The following is a 23,200-nucleotide window of genomic DNA, read 5'->3' on the forward strand; positions in this document are numbered from 1 at the left end:
TGACACAGGTAACAGTATTTCCCAGTCTCCTGAAAGCATCCTGAGGATAAATCTATTAAAATTATTGCTTCTCACAGTAACTGGGTAAATGTAAACCCCCAGACAACCAAACTATTGTAGCAGGAGCACACAAGGCCACTGATTTTAACCAAACCATGCCACAACAGTGCCTAACTTGGTTGATGTACCTTCAGGAATGTGTGCATGAGATCAGACAGTTTCAAAGCACTGGAAAAAGTATTGCCAAAATCCAGAGTGTCAGGTTGACTTCTGTCTCAAAGTCTCATTCTTGCCCCCAACAAAGTCATTGTACAGTCCTGGGACACAGTTCTCCCCAGCACAAAGCTTTTCTCTGCTGTATTTCCCTGAAGTGCAGCTCTCATGGGGTTGGCAGTTCCAAGCTGGTCAAGAAGTTAAAACGGCGTGGGACATCCCTTTGGCCAGTTTGGGGCAGCTGTCCTGGCTGTGTCCTCTCCCAACTCCCTGTGCACCTCCAGCCTTCTCCCTGGCAGGGCATGAGAAGCTGAAAAGTCCTGGAGTTGGTATAAACACAACTTAACAACAACTAAAACCATCAGTGTGTAATTAACACGATTCTCATACCAAATCCCAAACACACCATACCAGCTACAGGAAGGAAATTGCCTCTATCCCAGCTGAAACCAGGACAGCACTTCACAGTGAGGAGACCCTGCTCAGCTCTAGGCACAAAGAGGAACAAACACAGCCACTGCCCCTAAAGGAATGATGAATATTGAAAAGAAAATGAACTGGGTTTCATCCCAGCAGGTCTCCCCAGCTTGTGTGTCAATGACAGCATTTTAGGATTGCCTTTTCCTTCCTCAGAAGCAAAGCTTATGCTCACATTCCCTTCAAGGCTTTGGGGTCTCTGAAGAGACCCCACATGAAGTCTTTAAATTTTCCAGGTCTGGTTCAGGCAGGAGTCCTAAAACAGCAGGGAAGGGTCTCTGACCTCAGCTTTCTCCATGAGTCAGCAGGCAGCTGTTTTCTTGTTGGCTGAGGCTGCTCAGCACAGTTTATGTTGCATTGGATGCCAGTGGGTGGATGTTTCCCCCTGCTTGGCAATCTTGGGAAGATCTGTGAGACACAAGTCCTCTCTCTCAGGCTGAAGTCTTGTAATTAGCACCATATAAATCCACAAAGAGCCAAATCTCATAAGACAGAGACTGTATTTCAGCTTTCTCCTGAAAGCCTGGCAGAGAGAGTAACTCCATATTCACAGTGACTTTGTGATCACTGGATATTTGACTTTCAAGATCTGCATGAGACACTGGCAAGGATAAAAGGTGAGACTTAAAGGGAAAAACAAAACCTTTAGACTTTGATCTACCGGTTGTTGGAGCACCAAGATCTATATTTGGAGGTGAGGAAACCAGTGTCAAAGAAGCCAGGAGAAAATCCCCAGTCTCTGAGATTTCACAACATACTCAAAAGGCATCTGGAGCAGGGTGGTCTGAGAGACATGAGGTAAAAGCATCAGGATTGGGAAAATCAGAGGTGATACCTGGATCATGGAACCACAGAATGGTTTGGCTTGGAAGGGACCTTAAAGACCATCCTGACCCAATCCCCTGCTATGGGCAGAGACACCTTCCACTAGACCAGGTTGCTCAACTCCTGGATGGTTATGGGGAATAAAGTTTATAAATAAATCTTCAGAGGGATGCGAAGCCAGTGGGTTTGCAGCACAGGATCAGGCATTCTGCAATCCAGATGAGCTTCAGTTACCAGTGACCAGGGCTTGATGGTTCAGAGCTAATGAGAAGTTGTCCCAAATGAAGAGTTCACAACTGGCCAGGCCGAGGTGATTAATGCAGGGCACAGCTGTGTCCTCACAGAGAGCCAGGATCCCCAAGAGAAGGACCATCAATCCTGCAACTACACCAAACCTTGCAGTCAGAAACAGGCTGGGCACACAGCAGGAGCAGGAACATAAAGAAAATGCTGTTAACAATACTGTGCTGCTGGGAGGAAAGAGTCAGAGGTGTGGTAATTTCTCTTCAGTGATGCAGAGTTTGCAGCAGAGGCGAGAACAGAGTCTCCCTTTGTGCTTTACTCAGCATAAAATTTCCTCCTTTCATTTATGGCAGGTATCCAGCCCCTTTTGGAGCAGCAGCAGCCACTAGCTATGGATGGGGCCAGGGAAAAGATCTGACACAGCAAATTCTTCATCTTCAGCTTCTCATGTGAGCTGCTAAAGGGAGCAGAGGAGCGAGTCCCATAAAACAGGAGTGGCTGGACCATCTCATATCCCAGCCAGCTCTCCAGTCCAACACACACATCACCACCAGTGGGAAGGAGCAGTGCTGAACCAACATTTGCTCTCCCAAATGTAAAAGAAAGATGCAGTTTACTGCAATCATTAGCAATATTTTTACAGTGGCATCTGTACTGGAGATTAAGGGAAAAAAAATATTAGACACCTCCTTGTTTTATTTTCTCTTCGCACTTCCTGACTCTGACCAAACTCCTGAATGCTTCTGAGGGAGGCTTTAGGCACCCATGAACCTCCTGGGCAGACATGTTATTTTATCACTCTGCCTTCTATCTAACAGCTATTCCAGCAACTGGTCTCTGTCTTTCAGCCCTCAAGAGGTCAGATGAGGTCAGGTGAATCTTCTTCCGTGTTTCTGTAACACCCAGGGCAAGTAGGTCCCAATTTGGTAGTTCCAAACTTGCACGTGTCAGCTGAAGTAAACTACTTCTGCTGTCTCCAGGGGCTTGGAAAGACATCTTGAAGAGGTGTCAGAAATCTGACTAGTCCATATTTCTGCCCCAAAGCTCCCCCTCCCAAATTCCAGGCATCTTCTGCAGATATGAGATTGCTAGAGAGCACAATCTCTTCTCTACAAACAAAACAATGCAGCACCAAATAGGTATTTTTTGAACAACAGTAATCTACTGCATGCTTTTCTTGGCTTTCCCTTCCAAAGATAATAAAAACTGCATTACAGTTGTTTATAATTTTTAACCATTCTGACATAACAATGCTTTTTGTGAAGTTCCAAATGAAGCAGGGCTCAGAGCAGCTGCTGTGCTCAGGGCAGGACTCTCCCTGAGAAGAAACTACCAAGATCAAACCAAACAAGAGATGTCTCCTTCAGAGACTCCCCCTCAGAGCATTTTGGTTAAAAGCTTCTGTCCCCACTTGAGTTGGATTTTTTCAGCAGGCTGAAGGGCAGCTGAGCTGCCCCCAGATCCAAAAGACAGAGGCAGGGACAGGGCTCTGATGGAGAGCCCCGTGTTTGCCCAAGCAGGGACATCCAGCTGAGACACAATTTCCAGCCCAGCAGCAGCACTGGGGATGGACTCTCCTCCCTGTGCTGAGCTGTGATGAGGCAGTGTGGGCACAGCCCTGATAAGCAGCAGCTTTGTGAAGGTTTCAAGGGGGAAAAAAATAAAATAGAAAGCAGTCTGACATCCATCCCACCACAGTACCATGATGTCCCTTTTTACAGATGACACAGGACGACCACAACAGGCACTTTCAGCAGAGAATCAGCAGCAAAACTCAACCCCCCATTCCAAAAATAAATACTTGAATAAACTAATACTAAGTGTTGCTGTTAATTTTCTCTTCCAGTGACTTTGTCACAGCAAGGCAGGACAAGCCCAGCTTCTGCCAACACACACAAAGGCCAATGGGAAGTTATTCTTAGAGCCCTGCCCGGCTGTTGCTGCAGGATAACTAGTTCCAAATCATGCTGGAGAGTCTCGAGATACTGCTGAGCTGGACAGGCCACCTATGGCCAGGATCAGAGACAGGCAGGAGACAGAGCAGTGCTCACATGGGTAAAAAAGATAATCACATGTTTTGTTTGTTAACAAGCAGATTAGAAGAGAGCTGCTGTATACACACACACACAGGCTGTTTTTGCAGGGAGGTACACAAACCCATCCTGTACAGAATGCACACACATTTATTTTTGCACAAAATTATGTAATTCCAGTGCAGGGCACTGTGTGCATGCATAATTCCAGCCAGCATTAGCAGCAACACCTAGAGCTCAGGTTGGCTGACATGTTCCGTGCCAAGGCTCAGTTTTAAGGTCCCAATTACTTTGACAGACCTGAAACACTCAGGGGACCTTTTCCTGAGCCTAGTGTCTGCCTGGGGCTGACATGGCCGTGGAAAGCTGCATTCACAATTACTTGGGCAATGTTGAGGACTAAATTAGGAGAAAAGTTTTAGCAAGTTACTGATTTTAATTTTTTTTTTCTATATTTGACCTCAGTTGTATTCTTTCCACTGCCTTGCTGGAAAGCTGCCATGCTTTGGAGCAGGTAGTAAAAATTGGGAGGGTACTTCCCTTCTGGGCATGATAAAAGTCTGTCTGAATTTTGCCAAGTTAGAGCATCTAATAACACATATAAAGCAAGGAAAGATTTTGCCTTTTCCACTGGTCTTAGGATGGATCAGACAGCACTTGGGCTACCAACATAGGAGGAGTAGGACATGCTCCTGATGAGCAACCTGGCCCAGTGGAAGGTGTCCCAGCCCATGGAAGAGGATTGGAACAAGATGATTTTATGATTCCTTAGCCACCAGCTCAATCCCAAGATTCCCACAGCAGAGTCTCAGTCCCCTGGTTCCTTTCAGTAAGTTAATTGTGGTGCTTAATATATAATTTATCATACAGTTATATGAGATATAATACATAATATAATATATAATGCGTTATAGATCACATATTATATGTAATATATAAAATGTAGCACGTAGTATAGAGTATATAACAGCCCAAGCTGGGTACCTCCAGGATCAGGAGCAGCAGCCCTTATTTAGAGGTTATTCCCATATATGTTAAATCCACATGGATGCCCTGGGAGCATGGGGTGGCACAGAGCCTGATGACATGAGGCTGCTGTTACTTTGCCTTCCCACCACAACTCACACCAGCACATCACACCTCGTCCCCAAAGGATTGTTCCAGCTCCCCCCAGTAAAATAACACATTGCTGCTTGCAAGGGCAACCAGGAGCTCTTATCAAAGTGTCCATCCTAAGAGCACAGCCCCACCTCCAGAATTTTCAGTGTAGGAACACCTCAGAGAGACAGAGGTCCAGCAGGATGAAGAGGAAGTGTCAGAGGCCAGGTTGGACAGGGATTGGAGCAACCTGGGAAAGTGGAAGTTGTTCCTGCCCATGGCAGGGGGTAGGGACTGGGTGAGCTTTAAGGCCCCTTCAATCCAAACCAGAGAATCAATGATTCTCTGACTTGGCTGAGGTCACACAGAGCCAGCAAGACAAACACAGAGCTACAGCCCATGCTGTAATTCCAAACTCAGGGCCACAGCAACAACTATTTTGCAGCACCAGGGGAACCTCCTTTGTCGCTGATTTTCTCTATTATCATCTCGTCTGGTGCATGTTTGAGGAACACACATCCTAATGTCTCCAGAGTGACAGATTCCCATCGGTCTCAAACCCATCCACTGCACCAGCACTTTGCCAGCATCAGCAGAATTAGTGGCATTACACACTCGGGTGTCGTCGTTGGAACCGCTTTAAATAGTTCGGTGGTCACCGTGTTCAGCTGGGAGTGTGCATGGATGCACCCAGGCTGTCCTGAAATGATAGGGCTCAGAGTCCTGCTGCTGGCACCCAGCCTGTGGGGCTGAGGGAAGCAGGGAGGAGGTGTTTGACCAGGCCACTCTGCTGCTAAAGCTTTCTGCAATTTGTCCCTGTGCTTCCAACCTCGAGAGGAGACACTGCCAGGCTGCCATCAAGCAGTGGCACTATGTTGGCAGCTTGCTGCTGCTGCTCCAAAACACCCATATAAAAGGTAAAATCTCCCCTTTTCCTTCCATAAATATCTCCCCTGGGCCACTCAGACGTGGCTGGAAGCTGCAGGTGCCCTGCACTTCACAGATCTGACCCTTCGTTTGCACAAATCACGCCTAGTGCTAACAACAACCCAACAAATCACCCCAGAGCAGCCACAAGGAGGGTGATGCAATTGTTTTAGCTGTTTGCACAGCCTCATAATTGCAGATCCATCACCACAAACCATTAGCTGTGTTAGGATAGGTGTTCCACAGAAAGCCCAGCACCAGAAAGGGGCGCATGAGCCCATCAGTCTTGCAAAAGACAGTTTATGGGTTTGCAACAACCAGGGGGTTCAGATCTGGGTTGTGCTACCCAGAAGAAAGTTACTTGTTTGCTTGGTCAGCTGCAAGCAAAACTCTAATTTCATCCAGATCCCAACACCATCTGCTTTGTTCATCTCTGCTCACACAGGCTAAAGGCACCTGTGGCTGAGACAAGGGGTGTTTTCAGTGTGAGGGGTGTGGAAAGGTCATCTCTGTTCATAAAATCCTGCTCATAGGAAATGGAGGCCTTGATAACACACAGGTTTTAAGACCTGAAGAAACACTATAAAGCAGCTGCTCAGGTGTTGAAAGAGTAAGACCCACAGAGGACTGGATCCACGTGCAGTCCAGCCCCCCCAAGCCACACTGCAGAGGGCAAGCCTGCCCTCCTGCTCCCACTCATCCCTCTCTCCAAAACAGGACTTGTTACACTCTTCCCTCACCCCACAGAACCCCACAGCTGCACTTTGAGTGTCACACAAGTCTCAAATGCTGTAAAAAGCTGTAGACCTGTGCCCAGGCACCTCTGCCCTCGGGGATGCAGGCACAGCTGTTCCCACACAATGTAGGATCATCCTCCCTGCTCATGGAAAACATCATCTGTGCTCCAGCCCTCAGGGGTAAGGGGTTGGAGGACACAGTGCCTTATCCTGGCTCCTGCATGACCTGGACACACAGCTTGGGGCCAGCTGGGCAGGTTTGGGTGCCTGCAGTTGGATTTTAATGACATGAGGCATCCACTCAGATGGGAGACTGAGCTGAAATTTGCCCTTGATTCAAGAGTTAGAACCTCTAACTCTTTTGTTTTGATTAGAGGAAAAAAAGGCAGACGGGAAGAGGGAGGGAAATGAAGTTTGGGTTGTTGGTGGTGGCATGAGGGTGAATGTCACATTGGTCTGTACCTGGTGCTCTTGGGCTTTTCAGGGCAGACCTGGGGAGTGCATCCAGGGGCCACTTCTGGGCTTACCTACTTATTCTAGCTTAGTGAAACAAAAACATAGTGGCAAACAGAAAAAAAGGACTTCTCCAAAAAGGACTTTTGGCAAGGGCATGGAGTGATAGGAAAAGGGGGAATGGCTTTAAATGGAAAGAGAGTAGGTTTAGATCAGATGTTAGGAAGAAATTCTTCCTTATGAGGGTGGTGAGGCCCTGCCACAGGTTCCCCAGAGAAGCTGTGGCTGCCCCTGGAGCCCTGGAAGTGTCCAAGGCCAGGCTGGATGGGGATTAGAGCAACATGGGATAATGGAAGGTGTCCCTGCCCATGGCAGGGGGTTGGAACCAGATGATCTTTAAGGTCCCTTCTAACCCAAAACATTCTCTGAAAAATCAACAAGTCCACGTAGCAACTCCCTTGGCCAGACTTCCTGTGTCGGTGTCAGCAAACACGACTGGGAGCACGGCACCAAACCACACTGCAGCAAATCCATGGTCATGGCACACCAAACCCTGCCCTGTCCTCTGTGCCTGTCTGCAGTGATTAGGAAATCCCCAGCAGCTGCCTGCAGGAGGGAGCCCACAGCCCACAGCTGTGCTCCTGCCAGACACCCAGCACTGAGATAAAAAAACACGCAGCGGCAAACACAGGTGTAAAATTGCAATTCAATGGGTTATTAATAACAAGACATTTCTCCTCTGTGGCCATCTGCATCCCATACACCCCCACTAATCCGGCGCTTTCCTCTCCCAGTTATAACGCTCTCTCAGCCTCTCATAATTCCCTTTTTTCCTCTGCCTTCAAGCCATGCAGGAAGGTAACGCTCAACGGGCGGTTTCCCCGCGGCAGCCCGTGCAGACAGACATTGTGCCAAGCACCACGAACTCAGAGCAGAGGTTTTTCCACCAAGGTGCCAGAAATAATACAAATAAACTCTTCTTCTCTCCCTGGCTTTGTATCTGCAGCTCCCACACATCACTACCAGCAGGGCTTTAAGACTAAAACAGGCTGGGGCCTACGTGGCCTGAATTTATTCTGGAAATTTATCTCTTCTTGCTGAAAGCTCTATGTTTGCTTGATCTTCCTGCCTTCCAAGTCCTAGAAGTGCCACATGTTGCACAGCTGGATTCCTGACAAAGAAAGAAAACAGGAGGGAAGAGAGAAGAGATATTATATGTATATATATTTATATATATATATACATGAATGCAATGGCCGAGGGTTTCAAAAGTCACCTGTGAACTTCAACAAAGTAGCTTCAACTATCTCCAAGGGACCCATGAGCAGGAAGAACAGAGCTCTTGAGCTTCCAAAAATCTGCTCTCCACAGGTAGAAGAGGAAGGAAAAGGAAATGGGGCTCCAAAGGACTTGCTGCTCTGAAGGCGCTCAAGACCAGCTCTTGCAGGAAAGGATTTGCAGCAAAAACCATATCAGGGAAGGCTGGAGATAAGACAGCCAGGAGGAAGAAGGACAGATCTGCGTGGCAGTAAGGAAAATGAGGAGGATTTTTAATTCTCAAACTTGCTGGGGTGTGACTACTAAAATAGTAATGTGTTTGCCCAGCTCCAGGAGAATTTGTAGCAGGGGAATATCCCTGAGCTCCAGCATAGCTCATGGACCCCCACAGACATGGGCAGTAACATCCACTTCCAGTGTGACAAGTCATGTATAAAGCACAGAGAGCCAAAGGGAAGAAAGTCTGTTCATCTTGAGCAGCATTAAAAAAAAAAATCACAGCAAAGGAGAAAATGAAGAAAATGTTATTTCCTTTGAAATGGAGTATTGCACTCTGTAACAGGAGGGAGAGAAAAAAAATCAAACCCAAAGTGAACTAGAGATTCAGTTCATAAACACAAGAGAAGGTCAGCTTCCTCCTCACCAATAACTCGGTCCCACAGGAATCCAGCTTGGTATTTGATATAGGGCAGATATTTGATTCCTTCCTCTGCACGGGGAGGCTGACACACACATCCTCCATCCTCCATCCACCTTCCCCACCACGTCCCAGCCCTGCCACGGGCCACCTTGGGTCCCTCCTGCCAACCACTCTGCTTCAGCAGCAGCATAAAACAGTGGAAAATCCTCTGCCTCCTAATGCTGGGTTGAGGAAGGGATTATTTTTCTCTGTGTTTGAGAACAGGCAGTTGCTGTAAAACCTTCTGCCTCAGCCCAGCAACAGCGAGTCCTTGGGAGAGGCTAATTATGGGTGGTGAAATAAGTCACCCACTGGCAGAGAGCAGTGGAGAAGAGACAGGAGAGCACAAACCTGCACCTGGAGACCTTTTTGCTTATTATAAAATAAAGCTGATTCTGCTGCCTGTGTTACCAGGGAAGAAGAAGCAAGACAGGAGAGGAGACAACCCCCAAGTGAAACCAAGAGGCAAATCACCAAGAGAAAAGCCTTCAAGCATCGCACTGTAACTTTTACATAACCTCATGCAGGTATGGAAAAGCATCAAAATTATCCTACACACACACAAACACCTGGAAAAGAGGGGAAGCAGAGCAGGAAAGGAGCCTGTGTGGCCAGTAAGACTGTTAATGGAGGGAAACATGGACCAAAGCATCCTGTGCATCGACCAGCGGGAGCCACAGAGACGTCTGTGTGAGCAGGAGCCCGTGCACAACCAAGGACTGGGAAAGCAGATTGTCACAGAGCTGCAATCTGCTTGGGATGTCCTCCAGGCTCGTGGCACCTTGTGCTGCCCCACTTGAGTGCTCGTGGCCCAGCTCCAGCCGAGCCACTTGGAGGGATGAGAAGCGGTGCACAACCTTCATCCCCCGCCCCTGACAGCCCCCCAGAGACCCCTTTGCCATCAGCAGAGCCTGGACCAGCATCTTCTGAAAAGAATTAAAGCAGCCAAGCTCAATGGAGCCACATTCCCAGACACAAAGGTTTGTCCAAGATTGCTCTATTCATTCCCAGTTCTGCGGTGAAGCAAAACCTCAAACTCTTTCCTTTCTTCCCTCTCCTCATTTCAGGCTGGAAAACATCCCTCTCCCACCAGCGTCTGACCAAGGAATGCTGGAGAAAAAAGGAGAACTGGGCTTGTCCTAAATCCCTCCCAACTCTGGCTTGTGCAGAAAGGCTGCTCTTCTTTCTCCAGAAATCTGGACCTGCAAAACCTTTCCTGAACTGTGAGGGGAAACTTGGCAGTGATCTGTGAGAAGTGCAGGGTGAACAGATTGGCATTTTCTAGCCATGTGTAGTTTGCATTTGTGTGTAGCAATGTGCATATAAATGTGTATTTTTATGTATATGTATAAAACATACACATATATATATATATATATGGATGCACGTAGTTGTATTTAAGGAAAAAGAGACCACAACTTCCACTATGAGACAACGAGAGAGCTGGAAACGTGCAGGCACCACGATGCAACCCAAATCTCTTGCTTACACTGAGGACAATCAAGACTTCTTCTCTGAAATGAATGCAAAAAAGGGCTCAAACAGCTGGAAAAAGGGTGATGCATGTGAGAAACTGCCTTTTTTTTTTTCTCTGTGTCTCATGCATTGCAGAGTGTGTGTGTGTGTGTGTGTGTGTGTGTGATGAGTCAAAGTCTGAGGGCTGCCTTGTGTCAGCCATTGACTGTGCCAATGACAGCAGTTCCCGACAGCCTTTAATAACACCACTCACAAACTCCAGAGCAGGGGGAGGAAGATAAGGGGGGAGCAAAATGCTTCCCTTGCAGGCTGGTGCACAAACCATCCCCTCTCCTTGCCAAAATGTGTTACAGGCACCCGTTGATGGCTCCGTAATTGCAGCCCACGCTACAATGTGTTGTTCTAAGAGGCAACAGAGAGCACAGCCGGGAGAGGAACTTTGGGAACACGGGAGTAAAGGGGGGGCCCCGTGTCCAGGAGGATGTGGGGATGCGCTGGGGTCAGGTAGGGGTGGAGCAGGTGGTGATCTGGGGGGCTCATCCCAGTGCAGCACCTCCCCGTGTTCACACTGCAAACACCCAGGTTTGTACTGGGAAGCAACCAGGAGACAAGAAGTCATCTCTGCTTCCAGGCAGAATAGATAAAACAGAGAGAAATACGTACAGGACACCTATGGAATACACAAATCCTGCTGCCCACCTGTGCCTTGATTCCCTTGTATGAAGCGGGGAAATAAATCGCTACCAGGTCTCGTGGATGCTGGAATGTTCCTGGAAGGCTGGAAGGCTTGTGAAGATGCTAAAAATCCTCAGCTTAGTCCAGATTTGGAAAGCTTTGGGAAGAGCTCCGGAGCGCATCATGTTCTGATTATTTACTTCTCCCAGCTAAGGAGAGACCCACTTCACACACCACCTCCTGGAGAGGCGGAAAAATCAGGCGTGTAAAATAAGAAGGAAATGGGAATCGACTTGATGGCTCCTTCCCCTTCCTAATGGGTAATACTTACCTAATTAGGCCCGCTTGCCATCTCCTTTCCTTGCTTTCTCTGAGACATTATGCGGAGAGGAATTTGTCCTAAAAGTTGTTGCTTTCGTTCGGAGGCGTCCCCTTGAGCTGTTTGCCTTGCTGAGGCAGGCAAGGGCAGCAACTCCATCATAAAGGAGGAAAAAAAATCCCTCCTGAATGGCTCTGAGAGGTGGTTTAAGCATCCAGCTCCTACTGCTCATGGCTCACCTCTCTCACCTCCTTTCTCCATCCCTGACCCAGGCAGAGGGAGCAGCTCCAAGGGTGCCTCGTGCCTCCTGCCCTTTCTTGGTCAAGGGGAGCAGCTCCTGCTCTCTGGAGCCACCATGGAGTTCAGGAAGGGAAAGCCAGAGGCTGCAAAGATGTTCTGAGTCCAGTGGTCAAAAAGAGTCTTCCCTCAGCAGGCTTTTGGAGAGAAACCTGGGACTGGATGGTCCCACAGCTGGTGGGATCCAAGAGGACTCCCCCAGTCAGTCCCAAGTCCATGCCACCACTTGGATAACTTATCTCCAAACGCACATATCCAAGCAGCTGCAGCTCAGGGTGGAGAAAAAGGGGTGATAGAAGCAACACACAACCCCTCCAGACCCACATCAACATGGGTGACTCTGCCAAAACACAGCCAGCTTTCCTTTCCCACAGTCAGCTTCCCTCTTTTAGGAGAGGAGTAGGGGTTGGCACATGCAGGACATGCAGGGGCATCTCCCACTCCAGCAGGATTCTCCCAGCCATCAGTACAACAGAGACAGTCTAAATGTGACTCTACCCTAACAACAGCTCTTGCAGGATGGGTTGCAGGAGTCTCTGGCACAGTGAGGGGTCAGCATTCACCCCCAGGCTCCTACACTGGACCCTCATCCTTCCCTCCACCTCCAACCTGCACTTCCCAGGAAGGCTCCCCATCCCCCCCATCCCCCCCATCCCTGTTCTTGCACCTCAGATGTTTTTTCTCTTCCCCACAGGGAGCTCAGCTTCCAAGAAGGAAAATACAAAGCCCAAAGGGATTGACTTCAAGCAATGAAGCAGGCTCTGCAAAGGAAGGTGTTTTATTCCTGCCAGAGGGAGTGCTTTAAAGAGCCTCCTTTTGTTTCCTCAAAGACTGGGGAAGGTGGAGACCTGGAGGAATTCAGGGAGCTTTAACGGCCACGCTCTGCAAGCCACAGCAGAGATTCCCCCACGCCCAAGACTTTCCATACCCAGCATCCTGCACTGGTCCAGCCATTCCTGCATCCCTCCCCACCCTGTCCCCCGGGAGAGCATCTGCAAGGACTGCAGGGAGAGCCCAGCCCTGCACCTGCAGCACCTGTGAGGAGGAGCTGAGCCATCCCCTGCAGCTGCACCAACCAGCCCTGAAACTTCACCTCTCAGTTGTTAATTCTGCATCAAGAAAATGTGTTGTTTTCCTTCTTTTTTTTTTCCCTTTTCCTTTCTTTTTTTTTTCTCCCCACTAGGCAATTTCCAGGGAGCTGGGAGGGGGAAGAAGAAAGAACTGCACAGCTAATCCCTGCTGCAGGCAAAGCCAAGCCCTCCCCTGCCCCAGACAAAGAGGGAAAGCAGTTCCATTCCTCCCAGTGGCTCTGGACATCCCTCCATCCTCCCAGCCTTTTGTCCCCAACAAGCCACCCCTCTGCAGTGGCTGCAGCATCTTCAGGGCTGCCAGGGTGTGAAGGACAGCAGGAGGGAGGGAGGTTTCCTTGCAGAGCCACCTCTGCAGCACTTCCAGCTTTGAGGGCAAGCCATGAACCCAGTGGCTCCAGGCAGGGGACCCAGGAATCTGGCTTTGCATCCCTCCTGCACTGCCAGCTGTGCATTCCAAAATCAGTGGATGTGTCCTGTATAAATCAGGTCCACTCAGGACCCTCTGCTGCAGCTCCCAGACAGAGCATTGCTCAGCACCCAGCCTACAGAACATACCCACTCCATCCATAGGGAGCAACAGCCCCAAAGCAGGATTTATCCCACACATGGCAGTTGGAAAGTGATGGTGAGGGCAGGCAGGGCGATATTCTGAGCATCACTTGGCCCTGTTTGGGACCTTTAGGCATCCCTGGGGGGATGCCCAGCTCCAGAGGGGCTCAGGCAGAGCAGGACTTGGGCACAGGGAGCACTGGAGGAGCTTCCCTGGCTCCCAGCACGGAGGGACGGATTTGCAGAGAGGGAGAGGGAGGAACTCCAGCAAACAACAAGGAGCAGCACAGGCAGAGATAAGAGAAGGTATTTACCAGGCAATCACTACAAGGTCCTGTGAATACAGTATTTGTGATGGATGAACAGACATATTATTACAGAACTTAATGCAAACCCTTTGCACCAAATGGTGACACGCGATTACCAGTTTGGAAATAACTAAGCTCATTATAATGAAACGCTTCACTCAAATCCCCCTCCAAAGGACAGATCCAACAGAGGAAGGAACCTGTGACGGGAGCATACTGGGGGGATTTGTTTAACCAGATCAGCCTGCTGGGCCAGCACAGCATGGTTGTTTGCCTCCAGCGTGGCTAAAGCCTGGAGTGCTGGACAGCTTAACCCACCATCCTGCGTGGACAGGGTGGGCAGTGTCCCACACCCAGCTCTGGGGTCTTCTCAGCACGACCAAGAGCTGAAAAGAAGCACCTTTCAATAATAAATAATAATGCTAACTCTGAGTTTCTATAGCAACTCATCACCATAGCAGCTCAGCGCAGGAGGAGAACTCAGAGCTCATCCTGCCGTCTTCAGGGTGACGAGGCAACTGCCCTCCTGGAGGGGGCTTCAGTGGCGGGGCTTTAATCAAGAATTCACCCTCCAGATTGTCTCTGAGCACTGCCCCCCCCAGGGAAGCTTTCTGGGAGGGGGCTGGATGCTCTGGAGGGGTGCAGTCAGCGGTCCAGGGGGTGATGGGGGTATAACAGCCTCAAAAGCACCAGGTATGGAGGTGATTACAACCCTCTAAATCAGTCCTGGGATCCAGGGTGGCTGGAAGGAAAGGAGACTGTGGCAGGGGACAGCCCCTCCCTCTAGCCAAGAAGGCACCACGAAGGGGAGAGTACAAAGGGTGAGACACAACAAAACAGAGAAAATGCCCAAAATTAGCCATGCAAATGACAACCCCCTCCAGCACTTACACGTCTGGGGGTAACAGCTTGCAAAACTCCACCTGTTGCTCTGCTTTTAGCCAGAAACAGAAATTTGCACTAAAACCCAATAAATAAAGGGAGTTTCCCAAAACAGAGCAGAAACTGACTTTTTTTAAGGTAGCACATCAAGCAGACCTGCCCATCCTAATTTGGGGGGGGGGGGCTGTTGGGTAGGTTTTATCCCCTCGTAGATTGCTCTATAAAGAAAAATGCAAGCAGAGCCTTTGATTGGCTCCACAATGGGTGTGGTTGTATTCCCCAGCTCACCTCCTCTCCCTGGCAGGGCTGTGGTGACAGAGCCTTTGCCTTCAGTATAGAACAGTCTCCTGCTCCTCACCACCTCTGAAAGCCTCTTCCCAGTCAGCAGAAGAAGGTGACACTGCCCAGGGGTGGGACAGGGGCCATTAGTGACTATTAACCATGTACATGCTGCTATTCCTCAGGCTGGTGAGTGAGTTCCCAACCAGAACCTCCCTGGTTTTATCGTCTCACTTACAAAAAGCGAGTCATTTGTAAAGGTCATTAGAGCAAAACAACTGCTAGATGGTGGCTGAAGGGACAGTCACTTCTAGGAGACCACCCCCATTTGAGAGATGAGCAAACAAAAAGCCAACAGACCCGTTCAGGGCCATGGGACAGCTCTCCAGCAAATCTGAGAGTCCTTTTGGCAGCCCAGGATAACTTTCCCCGAAGTAAAATAAAGCTGTGTAGCAGCACACCAAGCACTTGCTGTTCCATCAATAGGCAATTGTAAGAGGATACACCTCCTTAGTCTCTAAATGAGTTTTCTTTCCAGCACCACATTATAGACAAATCCCCTGTCACAAAAAACAAATAAATCCCTTTTCCTGATCAAATATGCTCTAACCAAGTCAAACAGGGCCACACGCACGTGCGGCGAGTCTGCAAACCTTGTCCCAACTTCCCAGCATGGCCATCTTCCCTTTGGGTCAGGGAAAAGGAGAAAAGAAAAGGAAAGAAAGAACATTTAATAGAAGGAATGAGGTGGCATTTCCCCAGTTCAGCTGGGAATCCATGTGTGGGCTCCTCATGGCTGCTGTCTCTAAGCCGACAAAGCCTGGACTGACACAACACCAGTGCTTGACTTACGAGGGCTTCATCCAGGCAAGATATTTTTAATTTAAATCTTGCTGTAGTTGAGGACGAAGCCATCCAGGCTTTGATTTACTGCTAATTCACTGCTCCCATTCCTATAACTCCAAACTCAAGTCACCAAACAGTTGAACGCCAAGACACTCAAAAGTGAGGCTCTTCCTGAATGAGCGTCAGGGGGCTGCTGGCAGCAAGTGCAAGTTCTCATTGAGAAGAAACAGCAAGTATATAAATATTAACCGTCTCCACACAGCCCCTGAGTGGAGCATCACGTCACTGTTTCACAGGAAAACATTGCTGGGAATAAAACACCTCCACCACTCTCACCTTTCCTCCCTCGTGTGGCGTTTTATGCTCAAGGAGAAACAACACGTGGGTCGTGGTGGCTCATTCCATAAACATTTACATGCCTTTGGTGCAGGGTTGGTTCACCAAGCATCAAGATTTATCCCTCTGGCCCTTCCAGGAGCGGGGAGGAGGGGGAAGTGTGTGATATATATCATGCAAATGCCTGTAATGGAAACCTATCCCATATTATCTGTGTTAGAGCCACACATTCGTCCTGTCAGAAGGACAAGGCAAATTCAAGTGCCAGTCAGCTCCTGGAAATTTATTGCCAATGGCTGGGTGGGAAAGCCCCAGCAGACCACTCGTGTATGGATAATAGAGCTGGAAGGAAACTCAAGAGAGCAGGATGAAAACCAGGAGAGCTGGCAATTTAAGGTCTCCTTTTTGGGTCATCAGTGCAAATCCAGCCACGTTTAGTGGGAGGTTTTGTTTATCCCCATTGCAAAAGAAACCTGGGAATCTCAGCCTCTTGACTTTTGCATCTGGATTTCTGTTTCCCAGCATGAAGTGTCTAAGGAATACAGGAAAAGCCTCTCAGCAGCAAAGGCTGGAGTAAAAGAAAGTCATAGAGTCTGCAAATGACCTCTCTCTTTCTAGTGATTCCCCCAGGTAAAGTCAAAGCCACCTGCTGACAGAAGGCATAGTGGAGATGGGGGTTTCAACCCAATCACTCAGGTCTTCAGGCTCTGAGAACTTGGTGCCTTCTACAAAAAATTTGAGATGGAAACAGCTGGGAACACTATATTGCAGCAAAAAGCTGGTTTCCCATGTTCCAGGAATCACCTGGCAAGGTTCACATCAGCTGGAGGTGCACAGGTTTGCAGGTGTCTGAAGTGGCCATGGGGTTTTCAAAACAAAGGGTGCCTGTTCAAAGCCTTCACAGCATCTCTAAGGGTTCACAGAGGGGTTTTTAATAAAGGAAAGGGTGCAGGGCAGATGCCACCATACTCTGGTTCCTGTTGCAGGGGATGTAGACTTGGCACCTCTTCCCTGGGTGGCTGCTCAGCACCTCACAAGGTTCAACCACTGAAGGATGAGGTAAATTTACGGAGCTCATGCACACGTGAAGAACAAAAAAAAAACCCAGACAGTTCTTGTGGGATGAGTCAATAAAACCCCAAGGAAGAATGCCAGTTCCAGAAAATCACCACACACACTGTAGGTATCTCAACACATCATTTTTGCAATGATCTCTCCATTCCCAAAGGTGACTAAAAGCATTTTGTACCAAATTTTTCAAAGACACAAGGACCAAGGTTCGTGAGGGCACAGCTGCCCCCAGGCCAGTCCACTAACCCAAGATGTTTGGCTGTCCCTGCCCATGGCCAGGGGTTGGAACTAGATGATCTTTGAGGCCCTTTCCAACCCAAACCATTCTATGATGTTGTCTCATTTCAAAGCACCCATTTGTCATTTTAATTAAAAAATTCAGTCTCAAAAGTGTCCCGTTGTGACCAAGGACTGCTCTTGGCTGTTGAAGCACAGCCTTGAGGGCAGGACAGCACTCCCTGCTCCCACCATGAAACTTGGGGTTCAGTTTGCATTTCGTGGTGATGAGTGAGAATCCCCATCAATAAATGTCAACTGAGCTTTTTGCCTCTCTGTGCCTCGGTTTCCCAACCCACACCGTGGGAACGAGAGAACACTTTCCCACTGTTTTAAAATCCTTCAGAGCCTGAGCGAGAAACATCCGGGCGTAATTCTATGTAATTCTTTTTTTTCTCTCTCTATTTTTTTTTATTTTTTTTTTTGGTCACAGGCTCCTTGAGAGCTCAGAGCTAAAGGATATAAAGCACTTCTCACATGAAGACAGTCATGCAGGGAAGCACGCTCATCACTGATGCCCTGCAGTAAGTCAGTGGGTTGCCCAGACTCTCTGCACAGACGGGAAGTCTCGTTGCCTTGGGCGCCTGGAGCGGTTGGTGTCCATTAACTGAGTCTTGCAAGCAAGAAGGAGCAAGAAAGAGCCCTCTGAAGCCTTTAGTCACATTGGTGGGGACCAGAAAGGGCTTTTTATTTGAGCATCAAGCAGTTTGAGGGCTTTACCAAGGGAAACTCATAATCCAAAACACATCTCTGGTTGTAGAGGGGAATTCGTGGGCAAGACGTGAGACTTCTTGAGTCCCCTCTGCAAAGGGGTGATGTGGGGTCTCAGTCTCAGCCATGGGGTCTCAATCTCAGCCATGGGGGACCTCATAAAGGAGTACTGTGAATAATAAATCAGGACGAGCCAAGTGATTCCCAGGGCAGCACACCGATCTTGCTCTAAAACACGTGTAGGCAGTGCCAAGCCACAAACTTTGGCACCTCTAACTCCGAAACTCAACAGCTCTACCTCCAACACCCTCCCCACGTAGGATCCCGAAGCGGAGCACGAGCCCACTGTGCCAGCGCCGTTCTCAGCTTTGCAGGGAGCTTCTCAGAGCTCCCTTCCAAATGAGAGATTAATTCCTACACGGCGTTAACCCTCAGCACGCCCGAGCACCGCAAGACCTTGCGGGGCTCCTCACCCTGGGGCGTGTGAGCGCGCGAATCAAACCCCGGCGCTGCCAGAGGGAGATTTGGTTTTACTGCAGCCGCTCGGCATCGAGGAAATCGGGAGGCAGAAACAAAGCGGTTGGGTAAAAGGAAAAGGATGCAACACAAAAGGGGCTCCGGCGTCCCTCCTCCCCTCCTCAGCCTCCAAAAGTACAGAATTCGACATGAAACCGGCTCCGGCAGCCCGGTGCCCCCCGGGATTCGGCTTCCAAAGGCGGTTCCTGCCTTCCCGGCGAGGGATCTCAGCCGCTCCCGTGCCTGTGCTCAGCCCTTGGCTTTGCCACATCCACAGGCTTGTCTGGCACCAGGCTGGCTGCGGCGCAGGGAGGGATGCTGGCAGGTGAATGCGTGGGGGAAGGCTCGAATATTCCCTCTCCCTGTGGAGAAGTTCAGCATCTCCCTCTGGATTTGCGAGAGCGCTCATCCCTCCTGCTCGCCAGGTGCTGGGCTGCTCGCTGAGCAGATTTAACACCAGCCCTCGGCGCCTACAAGGCACTTACAATCATCAAGCAAACGCTTCCCCAACAGCACCGTGACTGATCATCAGCCTGGATTTCAAAACGCCCGTCTCGGACATAAACAACACTTAGATCATGCGGCTGTCAGTCATCGCGCATCGTATCGATATCGCCGCACGTTTAAGAAGGGACAGAGGGGAAAAAGCCTTGGGCTGGTCCTTTCGGAAAGGAGACACCCCCACGGAGGATGGGTCTGGGCGCAGGAGGGATGAAAATCCCAGGCTTCCGTGACGGGGCTGGGATTGCATGTTCAAACCTGGCTGCACACGGGAAGCAGACACACATCTGTTGCACCGCTGGAAGCCCGGCTCTGGCGAAGGATCCCGCACACAAACAAACAAACACACGCTTCCCCAGGCAATTCAACCACAAACAAAACGCTGCTCGCACCCCCTGGATCTTGAGCCAGTGGCTTAGCCAGGGGAAAAAAAGCACCTAATCTCGCACTGAGAGGCACACGCCGTAATTAAAATCCCCGAGACGGCAAAGGCAGAGCAACCCCTCGCTCCGCTGGTCCTGCCCGCTTACGGGTTTCACCGGTTTCTATAAACAAGACCCGGGTGAAACAGAGGATAGATAAAGAAAATAAGTTAGCACGCTTTATGCCTCCCGAAATATTTGTGCAGGACTGGTGCGTGCTCAAGATAAGTCCCTAGAAGGCTGCGAGCGGTTGCATAGGCTGTAAAAATCCCCTGACACCATCATTGTTCCCGCGGACCAAGAGCATCCCCCAGCAATCTCAGGGGTCCCGATCCAAACCTTCCCTCCGCACCACTCACCCCCACCACCCGGAAAGCCTCAGAACCCGCTCGCTTTCCCCAAAACCTCTCATCCCAGTCATCGCATCCCGGCAGCGGAGGGAAGCCATGGAAAATCAGGTGCGTTTCCAGCGAGCTGTTTGGCACGGCTGCCGGGCGGCAGGGCTGGGAAGCAAAGCGGGGTGGAAGTTTTACGGGAGAGGAGCACGGCCACACGCTCTCCACCTGGTCCTTTCCATGCAGGCGAGTCCTGAAGGTCCTACATCCGCATCCAGCGCCGCGAACGCTGGCTGCATCCCTTCCCGGCACCGGGAGCAGATGGAGCCCCAAGAGGAGGAGGGTTTGCTCTGGGCTGGGGATGGAGCAGCCACATGCAGCCACTACAAACCCAAACAGCACTTAGCCCTGCTGGGGCTGAGCAAGTGGGTTTGTTTATCTGGGAGGAACTCATCTGCTGCCGGAGTATTAGATTTCCACCAAAACCATGTGCGGCTCGGTGTTTAGATCACTTCTCGCTGTCTACATAATTTAAGGGCATATGTCTGATAAACGCAGAGCATCAATACGCAGGTTTCGGTTGCAGCACAACACATGTACCGAGGGAAGGAGGGAGGTTTAGCAGCGCTGACTCCGCAGCCGGGATTTGGGTAGGAAAACTCTCCAGCACCTCGCAGGAAGGGAAAGGACGGAGGTCTCCCCTTCCCTTCTAGGTGCTCACCACCGGGGGTGGCCCGTGTCCCCATCCCTCGGTCACCCGGGAGGTGTTATCCTCCCCGGGAATAGGGCTCTGCCTCCAGCCCCGTCCAGCTGCAACCTCACCGGGAGCAGGAAAAGTTTGCTAATGCCTCCAGCCCCTCGCCCAAGGAAAGCGCTGGAGCATCGAAGGGGGAAAATACCCCCCGAGGGGAGGAAAATCCACAGCCGGGGGTGATGAGGGACGGGCTGCGCCGCTGGAGCCACTACCCCCGGGGAGAAAAGTTGAGCCTTGTGCATGGGGGAAAAAGCCATCGGGGACCCGGGGACGGGGCGACACTGGGCATCGCGTCCCCTGCGCGCTGGGGATGTGGAGGAAGGGGGCTCCCCTCTGCGACCCCCACCCCCCCCAGCATCCTCGCAAGCCGGGCCGGGAGGGGCGGAGGGGCCGTGCCCGAGCCCCCCGGCTCAGCCCGCTGTCCGCGGGGGTCCCTGCCCGCCAGCCCCGACCCCTCCCCAGGAGCCGGGGTTGGGGAGCAGCCCCTCCCAGGGCCCCGCTCCACCGCCGCCAGGTGTGCGGGGCAGGTACCGCTGCAGCCCCGCCGGCCCTCCCGGGGCATCCTCCGGGGATCCTCCCGCAGCCCCTGCCGCCCGGGCGGGGCGGGGGGGCTCCTTACCTGGCAGTGCTCCTCGCTTGCTTTGGGTGGGTTTTGGTGTATATGTATATATATTATTTTTTTTTCTCTTCTCCTTTCCCCCCACTTCAGTCTTCAGAGCAGGCGCCGCATTGACACTGCAGATGGTCTCCGTGTGCGTGTGTGTGTGTGTGTGTGCGTGTGTGTCACTCTCTCCAATCCCAAATACTCCACGGAGGCGGAACACGGAGCCCCTCTCTCTGCACTGGGCAAACCGTGTCTGGCTCGCCCAGAGCCGGGGGGGGGGAGAAGCGCGGGGCGGGGTGGTGGGGGGGGAAACGCAGCTCCAGTTTTCACTCCCCCCCCAAATCACCCCTTCTCTCTTTCCCTCCCTCCCTCCCTCCCTCCCCCAGCCCTTCCCTCTCTCCCCCCTCCCGCCTGTAAATCAGTAAGGAGTGGGGGGGAGCCAGGCAGCGGAGCAGGCAGGCGGGGTGCAGGCAGGCGGGCTGCAGGCAGGGGATGCGCTACGGGGCCATGCCCGTCTCGGCGCCCGGCACCGCGGCCTCCCGCCCGCCGGGGAGGGCTCGCACTGCGGCTGTCTCGCCAGCCCTTCCTCCCCAGCCCTCCTCCTCGCCAATGGTGGCTGCTGCGGGAGCGGGCTTGGACACCCAGGCTCTTTTGCCAGCGCAGGCACACGCACAGGCACACACCCCTCTTCCCCCCCCTCCACAAAAATAAATAAAAAATTTTAAAAAAGCCGGAGAGGTGTGGAAGTGCGGCGGCAACGCCAGCCCAATACACCGGGGAAGGATAATAAAAAATAACAATAATAATAATTAAAAAATTAAAGCGATAATAAAAATCCCTTTCTACCCTTTTTCTCTTTCTTTCCTTTTTTTTTTTTTTTTTATCTTTGCAGAGAGAGTGGCCGGTTGCTCCTCCTTTTCTCCAGCCCACCCACCTCTGGGAGAGAGGAGAAGGCGGAGGAGCGCAGGTTGTCTCTGGAGGGAGGTCCCCCGAGCAGCTTTTCGTCGTCCTAAAGTTTGCAGGGGATGGGGAAAGGGATGGGGATGGGGACGGGGAGGGGAGCGGGGCCGCCTCCCGGGGCTGCCACCGCCGCCGCCGCTCTCCCACGGCTGGAACTCCGGCTGCCTGGATTCCTCCTCCTGTGCCTTCCCTCGCTCCTACTCACTACTGACACCTAGGATCTCCAGCCTGATTGGGCTAATTGGGAAATGTCTCTGCCCAAAAAGAAAAAAAAAAAAAAAGAAAAAAAAAAGAATAAAACCCCAAACCCACTCAAGGAATCAACCACCGCACCTCGCTGCTTCCCCCCCATTCCTTCGCCAGAAAAACCCTTCCCGGCCCTGGCATCTGTTTTCCCTTCCCTCTCCAGCCTGTGCCCCGCTGCTCTCCTCCGGCTTGGACACACCGAGGAGGAGAGCGGATCAGAGCGGGCGTGGGGAGGCTCAGAGGAAGATCAATCTCTCAGCCTGGGTGAGCAGTAATCCTGGAGAGCGGCTGCAAGCTGCTCCGCTCGCCGGGGCTTCCTTTAATTCCCGGCAGCCGCAGGAATAATGGTATTTTTTTAAAAGCTGTTGGTGCTTCCTGCCTGACTTTGGTGTCCGGCAGGATGCCCCACGGAGCAGATCCCGCTCCACAAGTTCATCCCCACCGTGCAGAGACCCGATGTCCTCTCTGCAGGTAATATCCGAGCTCTCCTCCGGCCAAAAGCGGAGCAGACAGCAGATGGTGGGGAGGGAGGGGATGCTCTCAGGGTGTCGATGGCAGCACGCAGCAACAGGGCTGCCTTCCCCTGGGAGCTCTGATGCCACGAGGATGGGCACCTTGAACAGGTCTAGGGAAGAGTGGAAGTGAAGAGATTCTTTTCAGGAGTGTTGGCCCATCAGGACAGGAAGGGGAAAACTCTGGGGGGTGATCCTACAGCTTCCCTCTCCCCAGTAGAAGGCATCCAGCAGGGATGCAGGGGGTGGCTGGTGAAGGGGGTCCCACCGC

At 51.1% G+C, this 23,200-nt stretch overlaps 1 protein-coding gene across 2 annotated transcripts in view; it reads right to left on the reverse strand.

The window, feature by feature from the left end:
• LOC127462929 (plexin-A4-like) overlaps positions 1 to 21,557 on the reverse strand; it is a 221,722-nt gene extending 200,165 nt beyond the window's left edge. Inside the window, exon 1 of one of the 2 annotated variants that reach the window (XM_051771858.1) lies at positions 21,227 to 21,557. The gene's annotated coding sequence lies outside the window, so the exon portion shown is untranslated. Of the gene's footprint in view, positions 1 to 20,081; positions 20,241 to 21,226 lie in introns of those variants that run through there. The other variant, XM_051771859.1, reaches the window with a different exon arrangement.
• Between the last annotated feature and the right edge of the window lie 1,643 nt (positions 21,558 to 23,200).

This window comes from Manacus candei, unplaced genomic scaffold, assembly GCF_025592945.1.
Source record: "Manacus candei isolate 608988 ecotype Guabito, Panama unplaced genomic scaffold, ASM2559294v1 h1tg000146l, whole genome shotgun sequence".
NCBI lineage: Eukaryota > Metazoa > Chordata > Aves > Passeriformes > Pipridae > Manacus > Manacus candei.